Here is a 15081-nt window from a genome sequence, read left to right on the forward strand (position 1 = left end):
GGGTTTAACAATTAAGGCTTGACTGTCGCATCTAAAGTAGCTGAGACGTGCATTATGATGGTGGTTTTAATAACGTTTTAGTAGCATGCAATGTCCTCCAAGTCTAGCGTTATCAACCCCTTGCCCTTCTAGTTTAACGTTACCTTGTGACTGAGTCTTTTCTAACAACTAACCGTCTGGTGAGTTCACCAGGTATTGGGTAGGTCATAAAGAGGCTAATGATTGATGCGGTGTGTGTGTGTCTATGTGTATCCAGGCAAGTTTCAGTAGCGTGGTATCGCGACCTGCCTTAACGCACGGCACCAAATAGAATGGTAACATAGAGGATGCCGGCGGACCAAAACGGAGGGAGAGAGGGGAGATGAATGGATGTGTTGCAATATAATCGAAACGTATTTATCTCATAGTATACAGGAGGTGGTTATATCCTGGCATGGCGTGTGGATGGCGATGGCTTTAGGTGTCAAATCAGCCAGCCAGCAACCCCGACTATCTTCTGTAGATCTGCAGCATTTCATTTGCTATGGCAGCTAACGCTAGCCCCTATCTTAGCTACCGCATCAGCCCCAGCCCCTATGCTGCCCTGGAGTAGAGGGACACAGGCACTAGGTTGCTGGGAGATGGCTGCTCCTTGGCAAGGAACAGAACTATGATTAGACCCGTGCTGATGCACAGCTGGAAGAATCATGACTTGACATCATCTCTCTGTCTGTCTATATGAGTCTCTGTGGTTCTCCCTCTGTCGTTGTTCAACAGAAGATGGTCTGAAATTGTTGACTATTTAAATAAGGTTGGCCACATACACACCTTGCTGAAATTGGGATTACTGTTTCTCTTGTGTTGAACACATTTCCGTCTCAAAATGAGCCTTTCCCTTCACTCACTTCTGCTTTACTTAATTATTTTCATTCATTCTTTGTCTTCTCAAATCACATCTTTGTAATATTGAACCAGGAGTATACATGATTAAGTCATTTGTGAACTTCAAAAGGCCATATATAGGCCATAATGGAACATTTCTGATGGGAGAAAGGACACACATACTCAGGCTGAAGCTTCTAACAGAAGTGTCTTACAGATTGGTGAAGATCTGTGTACTCAAAATGCTATATATATATATATATATATATATATATATATATATATATATATATATATATAATAGTGAAAACATTTAATTTATGCTGACTGCCCATTAAGGCATGGAGCTCTGTTCATCATGAAACCTGTTCCAGCTGAACCTGCTGCTTAGTAGGTATAAGTGGGAAAAGCACCTGTGCCATGCTGGAGGATTAACTCCTTTACACAACATTGTCAGTGTGCCACATCCGCTTAACCATCTTCACCACCACCCCGTGCATTTATGAATGCTTAGATTTCTGTGATTACATTTACCATCTGTAGCTGTAACCATATTTTGTGAGTGGACAGAAAAATGTATAAAACAAAGCTATTGTAATACCCTGAGACTTAATTTAATTTAAATGTGACTGAACTAATATCTTGTAAGTTGTGGTGTAACAAAATATTGTGGCATGATACTTTGCAATACTGCAAATGAGGATATGCGTCACCAACTCAAAAATAGATTTTAATATCAAGTCAAATCAATTGGATCCCGGACTGGGTGCACAGTGAGAGTGGAGCATCTAGGAGTGGCTTTTTTCAGTGCCAGACCTTCAGTGTTCTCTCTCACTCCAAGATAACGCTCCATCCCACTGATAAAATGTTAAGTACATTTTTGGCTTGCTGTGACTGCTGGAGTGGTTTTGCGGGCTGTGTCTTTTGGCCACAAACAGCCAATGGACCTGTTCCCTGACTGACAGCACAGCTGTAACAACAAGCTCAGACTGTGTGCGAGAGCTCTGACCCTCCAATTTCTAAACTAATTCCAAAACTTACCAGGAACTCTGGTGTCACTTATTTTTCTCTTCATCCTCTACCTCCTCTCATGGTCTTGTTCCTCTCTGCTCCTACCTTCATGGAGTCAACTTGAGATAATGGCACTGTTACTCAAGCTGAAACTATTTCAACTTGCGGATGTGTCTTTGCTTTAGCTGCTGCCGCCTAGTGTGGGTCTGTATCCATTTGCCACTGTTCACATCTGTCCCTTGACTTAGCGTGCGTTCGTGCCCCCTCTTAATATTTATCATGTTGAATAATGCAACTGAATGGCGGCATTCACCACATTTCATCTGGAAATTGAGGATTGTGGCTGACTAAGGTGTGTGTGGAGATGTCATTACATCCATGTTCAGACATTTGCTCTTTATCAGAAAGTAATACTCAAAATGCACGTTTATAGAATCAAACACTGTGTAAACGTCAAAGGTGGGTGTGAAAAGCTTGCATTTTCCATGGTGCAATTTTCTGTAATTGTTTACTCATTACTTTTTTGTAGTAATACTACTAATAATGATATTACAAATTGACTTGTACAATTTTAAAAACGATACAATTATTTAAATAAAAAAGGAATATTAAAACTGCATAAAATAACTACATAGCTTGACCTTTGGGGGCTAAATTCAATGTTATGAACATAATTTTCCATTATTGCATATCACGATATGGCAAATGTGTTCTACTGCATTATGTCAGCCAAAACTGTCAACAACTGTTAAATACAACTTCAGTAACTCATCAAGTTAAGTCTAATTAAAATTAGATTGGAATCATTTTTTTGAGAGTTTTGTAAAACAATAACACATGATACAATTTGAACATCAATAATTGATAATATTAAATTACCTGTTATATTATTGATCAACCTATTAATTTTCTTGATTCATTTAGTCTGTAAAATGTCAGAGAATTGTGAAAAATGTCCATCACAGTTTCCTAACATGCCTAATTACTTGTTTTCCCTGACCAGCAGTTCAATACCTAAAAATATTCAGTCTACATCCTTACAACTGATAAGCTGCAACCAGAGTGACTAGGTATTTTTGCTCGAAAAATTTAATAGTTAATGGATTATCAAAATAGCCAATTATTTTTCTGTCGACTAATTGATTCAACTAACTGTTTCAACGCTACTCTGCATCCAAAAGTTTTTTTTCACATTAGCTGTTGTATAGATGAATTTTGATGAAAATTATATCAATTTTGCAACAGAGGACTTTACAATAGAGGATTTTAGACATACTACTTATACTCTAAACTAACCCAAGCACGTACACAATGATGCAGCATGGATGGCTGCAGGGTATCCCGCAATGTTTTAGAGTGAAGATGGGTACCTCGCCTGAAACACAGACCACCTCTTCTAACACACACACACACACACACATATATATAAATAAAAAATGAATACACTTTTATAAAAAATACCCAAGAGGAGCTATTTCACAGAGCAAAAGACCATCATATTTAGCATGGATATTGTTTAGCTAGGCTGTCATCTACTACTAAATTGATCATGAGACAAGATTTAGTTTCCTGTGGAGAAATTTCACTATCCATAATTTTGTAGGATTAAAAACGAAATGCACTGTTCTCTATAGCCTACAGACTGTGCAGTGAACACAGATGAGAGAATTCCCCACCACCGTTTGTAACTTACTTTAAAAAAAAAAACATGTTGCCATGGCTTAATACAGGTAGGCCTAAACACCATGTTTACATACTACAAAGGTTATAACCACGATTTTATGACTGATCATTAGTAAACATCACTCACACAGATTAAGTTTTGTTTTTGGCAAAAATATGAATGTTGCCTCACTCATTAGTACTTTGTTGTGTGACATAGCACCTCTGCTCTATTTCCTGAACGTTACTAATATATTTTAAAAAGGAGTTTGAAGAGATAGTTCTGTCAGGTGAGGCAGCCTACTGATTGAATATGCTGGTAGAGACCCTGAAAAAAGCAGTCCAATGTTATCTCTTGGTATCATTGACTAGGATACTGCTTTCATGACATTATTAACATTGCTCATTATTTTCACTATCTTTATTCAAGATGGTTACATGTTGTCCACTACTGGTAATAGTGTCATCTGAAAGTGTTAAATGCTAATGACAACTAAAGACCCCTAAATGATTTCACACATAGACAGGAGCTGCTTCATGGTTTGAATCCTGAAAGTCCCACCTCTGGAGGGGGTCTCAAATTGTGAAGATCTCAGCCAGATGTAAATGACATCTGTATGGTTTAGTGCCATTCTTAAGAAAAAAATCATGTGTCTTGGTGCGCACGAGAAAGTGTGTTTTTCTTTGTGCTGCCTGTGTATATCTTTCGTGCACAAGCCTGAAAACACGTGGTCAGACAAAGCAAAGTACAGTGAAGCGGGAGATTTAAAGTTCCTCTACGCCGTGTGTGATTGTGTAGGACAAATTAGAGGTGTATGTGATCTGTGTTGGATAACGGTGCCAAAAGGAGTTAGTTAGCATGCAGAGACTCTGTCTGTGTGGAGCATAACGTTACTAACATCAATTTAGCTGGGGCTGTGAACTACGGTTGCAGTACCTACGCAGTGTCCGAAATTAACTTTTGGACTCACTGGCCAAGGGGACTGGTAGATGAAAAAATCCATTGGCCAGGCATATTTTTTACCTGCCAAAATTATACATTGCCTTTTTGTGTCGCATATACATTTGTTTCAGTACATTTCATTGAGATAATAATGTATTATATTGTATACAAACTAAAATAAGAGACCGGAGCAAAAGTTAATAAATTCAAACTTGAATGCAACTAAAGAAGTATTTGTCAGAATTCTTCTGAAGTATTTGCTATTAAATGTAGGCCTACATAAAAGTAATGAGTCAAACACAGGACTTTCACACAGGAGACCGGTGTTAATTTCCCATGTGAAACCATTAGTTTATTGTTTGACGTTGATTGTTTTAAGGAACTAGTTATTTTAACCCAAACCATGATCTTTTCCTAAACCTAACCAAGTAGTTTTGGTGCCTAAACCTTACCAAACAGTGACCGTCACCTGAAATGTTTCTCCGCCAGCTTTATTTTGAAAGTCTAACCGGACATTGCATATTTATTATTGCTAACTTGGCACGGAATGAGAACGGTGGACCAGTGGGTGTATTACACGCAGCATGCCCGTAAATGACATCAAAACACGGTAGAGACTCTCAGCATTTATTACATGACTATTTTGGTACAGAGATTTACCCACCAGTGTGGCAGATAGCCTTCTGAGATTTACTCACCAAATAGAACATCTACCCGCATTTGGTGCTTGGCGGTTGTTAATTTCAGACCCTGATCACATTAACCATGGAAAAGATCACAACAATAAAACTTCAGCAAATCAAATCAATATATGTAAATTGACAATAACTAAACAGTCCTGTGCTAAGCCAGTACACTGTTAAGCTATGTGAAGCTCTATAATGCCCAGTTACGTTACCAGTCTGTGGGATGGAAAAAGAGGTTAGTTGGCGTGCTGCTCTTTCTGCTGGCAAGTCCATTGTGTGGATTAGCCAGGCGGGGAAGAATCGTGGTCTGATGCAGTCCTGCGGTGTAGTGCCCACTTGTGCACATCGGAGGAAGCCAGTCGCTCTGTCTGTTGTTCTTAGTTAGCTCCATCGGTTGAAAGGTTTGAATAGGGCTGGGTGATAATAATTTTATCAATTATTTTCCCCTGCAAAATGCATTAAGACAAACAAGATTGACACACATTTTTAAGACTTCATGTGCAAAACAGTTTAGCAAAAATAATAAAAGAACTGTGCCACCAGCAAGGCTTAGGGTCGGACATAACCGATGGACTCGGGCCAGTAAAAGTTTATGCAGAGCAAGTTGATTGGGATGGGCCAGTGACTGGCCAGTCAGAGTCATACACGGTCTTTCCTGCCCTAGCATCATTCATCCATCTTATCGTTATAACTTCATATGACCGGAGGACTTAGCAGGTTTTTATTTTATTTTTTTTAAACAGCAACTTTTGAAGTCAGACATCAGTGGCAGCAGATTAGATCAGCTGTAGCTAATTAATGTAAATTCTGTAATGGCTAAAATGAAAACTTTGGCTGTTTTCTGGTTAATGAGATCTCTGCAGCTGGTGTCCAAAGATTGTGAGTGAAAAGACACATCACTCTAACACCACTGTATGACTCAGTGGACTGAGTTTTTGTAGTTCAACACCGACAAACACAGTGGTGACTAGAGAAATGATCGGCTGATCATATCACGTCAATTTAAGAATCACCTAGTTAAATTTTGATTTATCAACATTTTAATCTCATCAATTTTAATAGTTCTGATTCAGGACCTTTTGGAGTAAGTATTTTGTACAGTAGGCTATATCTGTTATTTAAATGTGTCAGATATATTTAACATTTCATACATTATACTGCTCATCGAATTAGGTACAGGCTCTAAGCTAATTACTCTGAACCAGGGGTTTTTAAAGTCTGCGACTGTGGGCCTCCCCTCAGACAAAGCTTGGAAAAGGTGCCCCACCAGTTTATTTGCTTAGTTTTGCTCAATTCCCGGATGTTATTTGAACCCATAGACACTCAACAGTTTAGCCAAGATAGCCTAACAGGGCTCCAGGGTGCGACTAAACATTTTCATTGGTCGCACTGGTGCGCCTGAAATTTAGCAGATCTGAAAAAAATTATGTATTAAAATATTTTTTGCCGCTGAATCGGCATGAGACCTGCACCCGCATGGACACTTCATTCCACCTCTACCAGTTCCTGTAGGCTATATTGCCATTGAAATGATGTTGAGCAGGGCGAGCTTTTCAGGTGATTTCTTTATTGAGTGTTGTATTGCTGTAGAGGCTGCTGTCAGTCATTTTAAATGTTTCCATGCGCGTGGTAATGTCACAGCAAATATCGTGGGACATTTAAGCAGCAAAACTAAAAACTGTAGTTATAAACTTGACAGGACAGAGGAAACTCTCCAGAGGAAACTGAATTAAAGTTTTAGCTTCTAAAATAAATTTTTTAGACAGCTCTGATGGAGCTCAGGATTTTTAAAGAAGGCAGCTGCTTTACTTCAGTTTCACTATATGAACCTAGACTGTGTGTGTGTGTGTGTGACCTTTTTAGATGTGTAGAAGAACACAGAACATTAATTGACATTAGATTCTGACCGATTGTCGGATATTTAAATCAATTAAGTTATGTTGCTGTGCCTCGTGCGTAAATGCTCACAGCATCTTTCTTAATGGGGAGAGCCTCACCCTATTTCACCCACCCGCGACCCATCTGTTATTAATCAGAATGTTAATTTTTATGACCCGATCTGCGGATTATCCGCAGGCCCCGCGGATATAAGTGCGCTCCACTCATCACTACTGGGAACGGTGATTTTGCTGTTGGAGCATCAACGTTCAGAATTGAAACATTTTTGAAAGGCACAATGTCTCCAAGAAACATGTCCTGTGCCGTGACAGGTGCGTGGCCGGGAGAGCAGCCTCCGTTTCTGCAAAATTTAACATTACAATACAACCATCACCACTCATAATATAGCCAAAGAAGAGCTGCCTTTTAATACATTTAAGTCCATTAAAAGACATTTATCTGCACCTTTTTACAAATGTGTTAAGAAATTGCAAATATGTATAGGAACTGACAAAAATAAGTAACACTTAAAATATATTATTGGGTGCACCTAGATGATGTGCTGGCCTAAATTAAAAAGTTAGGCGCACTAGTGCCACAAATGTAAAAAGTTAGTCTGGAGCCCTGCCTAATAGTGCTGTTTGACATTCAGACTATACCATATACATAAAAAAGGTCTGTCTTAAGGTATTTATTACTGTAGTTTCTGACTCTAGGAAATTCCCCAAAGGTACAACAACGCTGAACTATCTCTTTAACCAAATCACACACATCTATTCTATGTGATCTCCTTTTTGATAACTAATGTAATATTTTTTTTTCCCACTTCCATTCACTGAGCCTCCCCTTAAATAGTTTGGAGTCTCCCTGGGGAGGAAGGCCTCCCACTTTGGAAAACCTCTGCTCTAAACTAACTTAGACTGCCACTAAAAGTGCAGTGTTTCAGCCTTCTCAGCCAACAAAAGGAGATTCGAAAGGATTCTGATTCGGTAAGTGGATTTGATACTGGATTTTTATTCAATAAAATGCTATCCTTAGAGCATGTTGCAACTGCTAGATGGCAGCACAAGTAGCTTGGTTATAGTTACTGTTTGAGAAGATTCCAATTGTTGCACTCAACTATTGAAGCTAGCTGTTAACATCTTTGCTTAAATATATTTCTTCGTGCATTTTCAGTGTAATACAATCATAATAATTTAGATTAAGTTTGGCCCACCAAACTATAAGTAGATGTTATCTATGTTAAGTTGACATTGCAAGACATCTAATTGAATTGTCTATCAATTCTTGTTAAAACAACAATATGACGAAATAGTCATTGAGACAATATGATTTTGTCAATTGTCAGCGATTCTACCATACCATGGACGTGAACCATTTAATATGTTTGGGTGTATTAGGGCAATATCTGATTTCCTTTCTCTGGACTCTGTTTTGTTGGTGTTGATTGTTTGTATTGTCTGTTTTGTGGTGCTCTCTACACTGGACATAGCCTGCATGTGGAAAAGAAAAGTTGTTAGTGGATGCAACAGAGCTTTGTGCGGTTCATCAGGGATAATGCTGAAAACAAATTTGTAATAAAAAAATAATAATGGTGTGGCTGATGAAACACATGGCATGGCGTGCAAAATGCTGTCACTCTGTGATTTAGTGTGCAAGCAGCCACAATTTGAGAAGGCAGAAAACTCTTGGCCTAAAGTTACAATACAGCCCTTTTTATACAGTGCCTTTATTCTCTAACACAGTAATTCCATCCAAAAAAGTAATATGTAATCTGTTTTTTTGGGAGGGTGGGGTGTTTGAGTGCAGGCAGGGGGCAAACAGGGGATGTGGTTCCCTCCTGTTGTGCAGGCAGAAGTACCTGTTACCACTCAGAGAGGACTCAGACAGAGAGAGCAAACATGAGAAAAAGACACATACCTGGCACTCTTTCCAGTGGTGCAGACACTTTATTTTGGAGTTGTGTTAATAAATGGACAGAAAAGGTGACCAAAAAAGGCGCCTGTGGCACGGTTACATGCCATAGATGTAACCAAACCACAGCTGCATTCCATCCATCCACATTGTCTAGTGAGGATATAAAAGATGCGAGAGGTGAAAGGAACAGGTGCATGCCGGTGTTCTGACAACAATGTCATCTTAGTTATTGTAGTTTGGCTGGTTGATTTAACCTGCTTATCAACATGCTCAGCAGTTTCTGCAGTGGCTGTGACACACAGCTCATGGAGGTAATTCAGGTTTTTGTAAGCCTTTAGCACCCATTTGCTACAATTTGCATCAAAATGTGTAGAACTCAGACAAATTTACAGTCTTGTCTACAGACAATTCCTTGGACTTGATGGCTTGGCTTGTGCTCTGACATGCACTGTTAACTGTGGGACTTACATAGACAGGTGTGTGTCTTTCCAAATTATGTCCAATCAACTGAATTTACCACAGGTGGACTCCCAAGTTGTAGAAACATCTCAAGGATGATCAGTAGAAACAGGATGCACCTGAGCTCAATTTTGAGTGTCGTGGCAAAGGCTGTGAATATTTATGTACATGTGATTTTTTTTTTTTTCGTTTTTATTTTTAATAAATTTGCAAAGATTTCAAACAAACTTTTTTTCACGTTGTCATTTTGGGGTATTTGTAGTATTTTGAGGAAAATAATGAATTTAATCCATTTTGGAATAAGGCTGTAACATAACAAAATGTGGGAAAAGTGAAGCACTGTGAATACTTTTCGGATGCACTGTATGCACCAACAGGTGCACTTGCAAGCTTTTACAAAACAACAGCATAAGTAGGCCTTCAGTAAACAGGATACTCTGTGTTTCTCTGCAGAGCATGTACAAGTGTCAGTAGACCGCACGGGAGGGGTAGAGCGAGGGGAGATTGTCCACTAGTTAACAGATGGCGTCGTTCTCTCGGACTGATAAAAAAAAAAATAGAAACAAAAAATGCTAGAATGGGTAGCCAAATATATTTTGTCTGCCGTTAATATCCCTTTAGCGGCCCACGCTAGTAAAGTCTATGTATGGGAAACACTTTACGTAGTGCTGAAGCAATGATGTAGTACCAAGTCTGATTGGTTGGACCAGTGCTGAATGGTCTGCGTGATCGGCAAAACAACTTTTGCTGCAATGCAACGTCATCCGGCAAGGCCAGTCAAATGCATGCAAGCAAGCACATTCTGGATGGATTACTTTGAAACGTGAATGCCGCATTTCTACTGTTAACCTTGCGATTGTCGTGACAAGATTTAATAGTGGCCTCTGCGATAACTTTCTTGAGTTGTAAAATTTGAGTATTACAAATCGTTGTGCAGTTTTTTGGCAACCAATAAGCCTTTAAATGCATTAATCATTTCTCAAACTTTACTTCCTGGATCGTATTTCATTGTACCTTAACAGCACGTCCTTACCAATGCAGCCCCTTGCGGCAAGGCTTTGTCACTATGAGACGGAGCAAACTCCATAACTGAGGAAGACTGAGATGTGGTTCAAAGTGCTGGAAAAGCTAGTTAGTGGACCTTGAGTTAAGACTTTCCGTCATTTATCTTTTGTTTACCTTTTGTTTTTGAGAATCCTTTCGCACAGAGGCTTCACCTTAATTTCAACCAATACATGCCTCATCCTAACCATTAATCTAAATTTATTCTAATTTAGATCAAAATAATTTTACATCGTGCTAAAGGCAGGTGTGGTGAAATGAAATTGGGGGCCTCAATTTTTGCCAAATTAGACAAAATGTCTCCATTCGGCTATTGTGAAGTCTAGTATTAGGTAGGTCCTGAATGTGACGCGTGACCTAATCTCATACACACAGGCACTCAAACTATGAGGAATGAGTCAGGCTTTGTCTCATGTCTCTCAAACATATGTTTTATTTAGTCCAAACATCTACAACAAAAAGACAAAATACATTAAGTCAGCCCTGTTACATACACAGTAATTTGATAGACTTCACATCCACTTTCTTGTTAAGTCTCTCATCTTGTGTGGCTTTAGTTTATTTGTCTCATGTCAGGTCTGTCAATCTGTCTGTCTCTCTGTATATGTGGTGGTAATTTGGAGGAGGGGTTGTTGCATGTGGCCCCTCCACCTGTCCTTACTAGGACTCTATTTCTGGGTCTCACACTGAACCTGACTGTCTCGCCTGGCAACAGTGCCTGTATACAGTATGTATGCACTTTGTGTGCGTGTACATGTGTTATTCCAGTCTCAACTACAGCTGGACCAAAGCTGTATAGGCTCTTATTGACCGGCTGTAACAGCAGAACAGTAACCCAATTTAAAACTTTTGCTGTAATAGGGATGAGGCTAATGTTGGCACCAGGTTTCAACTTTAATGAATGTAACATGTTGTTGGTCAGAGAGATACTGATTTTCATCACGTGTTCCGTTTAAATTGTGGAAAATAGTTCGACTAAGTACACTTGAAACTCATCAACAATCAGAGCATGACTTACAGTAATTCTCAGTAAAAGAGGTATACCTGTTGTGGTGGGATCTCCTTAGATTTTCTCATTAGGTTCACCTGTTTATGACCTCTACAGCCCTACTTTAATTTAGTTGAACATTGCATTTGTTTAATATAGTAATATCTAAAAACGGTCTTTTTCCGGTCTTCCAGCCAAACTGGATCCCACCAGTCTTGATTACAGCTGAAGTGTGATGCCTTGGACTCATGTTGTAAGACATGAGGGCTGACCCCCAGAGAGAAGAAATGCTGGCACACAGTTATCAGTAAGAATGCTTTAATCCCAAATACAGGTTTGTAGTTTGAAATATCAAGTCATATATGGAATTGGTATGTTATTGTAATAAATAAATAGGAATTTCTTACTGTGTATTTTTAAGACAATAAATATCTGACATTGTTTTCCACATTAAGAGTTGATTGTTTGGAGCGCCTTGGTAGCTGAATGGTGCCACAAAACTGCAATGTCGCCAGTTTAACTCCAGCCGGTGACCTTTGTTACTCAGTGTAACACAGTAAAAACTACTTTAATTTGTGGTCTTGCCAATAGCCAACACAAGATAACTGACATACGTTACTTTTTATGGAAAGTTAAAAAAAAAAAATGTGAAAAGGTCAACTGTAACAATGTTTCTGGAACAGAGTTATTGTACGTGCTACCTTGATAAGTTCATGAACCTCATCTTTGACCAAATGTGCCAGGCCCCTGCATTTTGTAGGGATTAGGTTTTGGAGATCTTCATCCCAGAGCAAGATTGTGCCCAGTTTGACAAGCCAGTGAAGGAGAATCTCAGCTCAAACGTCCACTTACTAGCTTTCGGAACTTTCATCCGCATGTTGCGGTCTTGTCAGACCAGAACCAGTTACACGATCATCTGGGAATCAGTCAAAAGCCATGGATCAGGGGCCAGATGCATACAACTCTGTGTAAATTCACGACTAAAACTGTGTGTATGCACAAAAACAGAAATATGCATACACATTCTTTTTGTCAGATTTGTAAAGCCACATGTACGCCTTATTCTATTTTATAAATCTCAATCATTGTGCACGAGCCTCATTTCCACTTCTACAGTTAGCCATAAATGGATGTAGAAACGCCCTTAAAGAGGCAATATGTAAGATTTGGCCAGAATTTTAGTTTACAACCTTAAAAAAAATGAAGTTATCGTATCAACAGAATGTGGAGAAGTAACAGTTATGACATCATGTCAAAGACGTCTGTATTGTGTTGCAGAGGTTCTCCAAGAGCACCAGAACAGCTGTCATGCATGACTGGCTGTGGCTATTTATAGCGTCCATACCACTAATTCATCTACCTGCGAACCATCGTCATGGTGTCACACAATATCTCAATCATCATTATTAAATGTCAGAAGGATGATCAATGATTAATTTATAGAGTTCATATTGAAACAGACTTTACAAAGTGATCACAATTCAGGATAAAATTAAAAGTTTACTGACACTTATTTACTTATGTAAATAAGTGATAAAATTCATCACTCAAATATTTTAAAGTTTATATATGCGCCTTTGATTGACATTTTACGTAACGCTGTGTCGATTGCAAAAATTATAACGCAATCAGTGAAATTGGCAAAACCCCCAAACAAATAAGGTTACATCTCTCACCTTATGTTTCCTGTCCGCCTTATCATTTCACCCGCAGCTATCTCTTGAAAACCATGTGTACGCATGGTCTGAAGTATGCGTGAGGTATGCACATTCTTCCTTTTATAAATACCAGTTTATGTGTGGGAAAAGACATACACATGGTTTTTGTGAATACACATTGTTCAATACATCTGGCCCCAGGAGTCAGTGGCTACCCAGAGAAAGATCAAGGACTACATTAACACTCAAAGCCAGAGACCATCTTTAAACACAGGCAGCGATTTACCACCCACCCTCCCCCAATAAAACCACCTGTTATCATGTGACCAAGGTCCATTGGCTGAATTGAAGACTGTGGGATGTGGTTGAAGTCTAATAAGTGAGTCTTTGGGTTTTGATTATTCTGTTACAGATACTGCTCCCAAATGTCAAGGATGAACTTTGATGCTTAAAGGAGAATGTTGTCTGCTGGTTAACTTTGTACATGATGCTTAGATAATAATAAATGTTACGTAATCTCTTACCGTAGTTTCTATGTGTTTGTCCTTGGCTTGTTTATTGTCCATCGGCATGAGTACCAGATTTTGTTTGGTTTTATGAATCCATAAAAGATATCATGTAATTACACATTTGAGTGATGCTGCACTACTTTACTAGAGATATGATGTATGGATAATGGAATGTGTTCAGGGTAGATGTTGCTGATACTTAGCTACTTATAAAATATGAAGGACAGGGAATCTGTGAAAAACATAATTTGAAGTAATGATTAAAATATGCTGGTGCATAAATAAACTAAAAGTGGAGAAATTGATGGTCTTAGTGTAGTTATTTTTACATTGGTAGATTAAGTACTACAACTTCAAACTCACTTGCATATGCATGTTGTTGGCTATGTACCATTCAGTATTAACACCTCACTATCCCCAAATGTCTTCATAACCAATATTACATTCACTAAGCACACAGTTCTGTGTTATCTGGCTGAGTGGTGCATAAAGTATGAACCATTTTTGAACCACAAATCATTTGCTGGTGTCATGATCAATTTTGTATCCCCTTCAAATGTGATTAATTTGACAAACTTAATGTCAAATTTAAATCAATTTCTTGGATCAAAACACAACTTTAATACCTACCTATAGTAGGAATGATGGGTAAAACTACAAAAATATAACTCTTTGTGGATGTGTGCAAGCTTGTGTCTGATTGTGCGACACCCGTAGCTAATCAGCCATAATGCCTGAACAAGTAATAGCATGCTTACTTTTGATTGAGGACTTGAAGTACTTAGAGTGAAGACGGTGTAGTCCCAAGGGAGCAGAAACGTCTTGATTCTGAAAACAGTGTCCAGATGACTACGATTGAAACCTTTTCTACGATACTTAGAGTGAAGAATGTGATTAGTATTTTTGTGATTTTTCTACTCTCTTTGGAGAGACGAAATTTTAATGTTTCTGAAAAAGTCCAAAATGATAGTAAAGAGCATTGGTATTGGCAGGAGTGAAGAATCATTTCAAGTATTCAAAACTTTACTTAAGAAATGTAGCAAAAACCCAATGTAAAAATACTCCATTATAAGTGAGTCTTGCATTCAAAATTGTACTGAAATAAAATTATATAGGTATTATCAGCACTTAAGCAGAATGTACTTCAGTGAAAATGTTCTGTCTTTTAATGCATTATGTAAAGCACTTTGAAATTCCTTTGTGTATGAATAATAAAATGTGCTATACAAATAAACTTGCCTTGCCTTAAAAGTAAAGTACTCCTTTTTTGGAGTACCTTTGCTACTGTAATCCTTACAGTATTATGTATTATGTTATTGGCTTATTCTACTGGGGATGCTATATCGATGCTATATCGTTTAGATATAGGGGTAACAGCAAGTTCAGACAGTCCCTCCTGGAAGACATTAATAGTGTTGCACTTGGTTGTTCATGCAAAAAGGGAAAG

The 15081-nt window shown here is 38.5% G+C and overlaps 1 protein-coding gene across 2 annotated transcripts in view; it reads left to right on the plus strand.

The window, feature by feature from the left end:
- dyrk1b (dual-specificity tyrosine-(Y)-phosphorylation regulated kinase 1B) overlaps window positions 1-15081 on the plus strand; it is a 57937-nt gene that overhangs the window by 1003 nt on the left and 41853 nt on the right. Inside the window, exon 2 of one of the 2 annotated variants that reach the window (XM_044206487.1) lies at window positions 7897-8030. The exons of the other annotated variant lie outside the window; for it this stretch is intronic. The gene's annotated coding sequence lies outside the window, so the exon portion shown is untranslated. The remainder of the gene's footprint in view (window positions 1-7896; window positions 8031-15081) is intronic. 2 annotated transcript variants of the gene reach the window in all.

Source organism: Siniperca chuatsi, linkage group LG9 (genome assembly GCF_020085105.1).
Source record: "Siniperca chuatsi isolate FFG_IHB_CAS linkage group LG9, ASM2008510v1, whole genome shotgun sequence".
Taxonomy (NCBI): Eukaryota; Metazoa; Chordata; class Actinopteri; order Centrarchiformes; family Sinipercidae; genus Siniperca; species Siniperca chuatsi.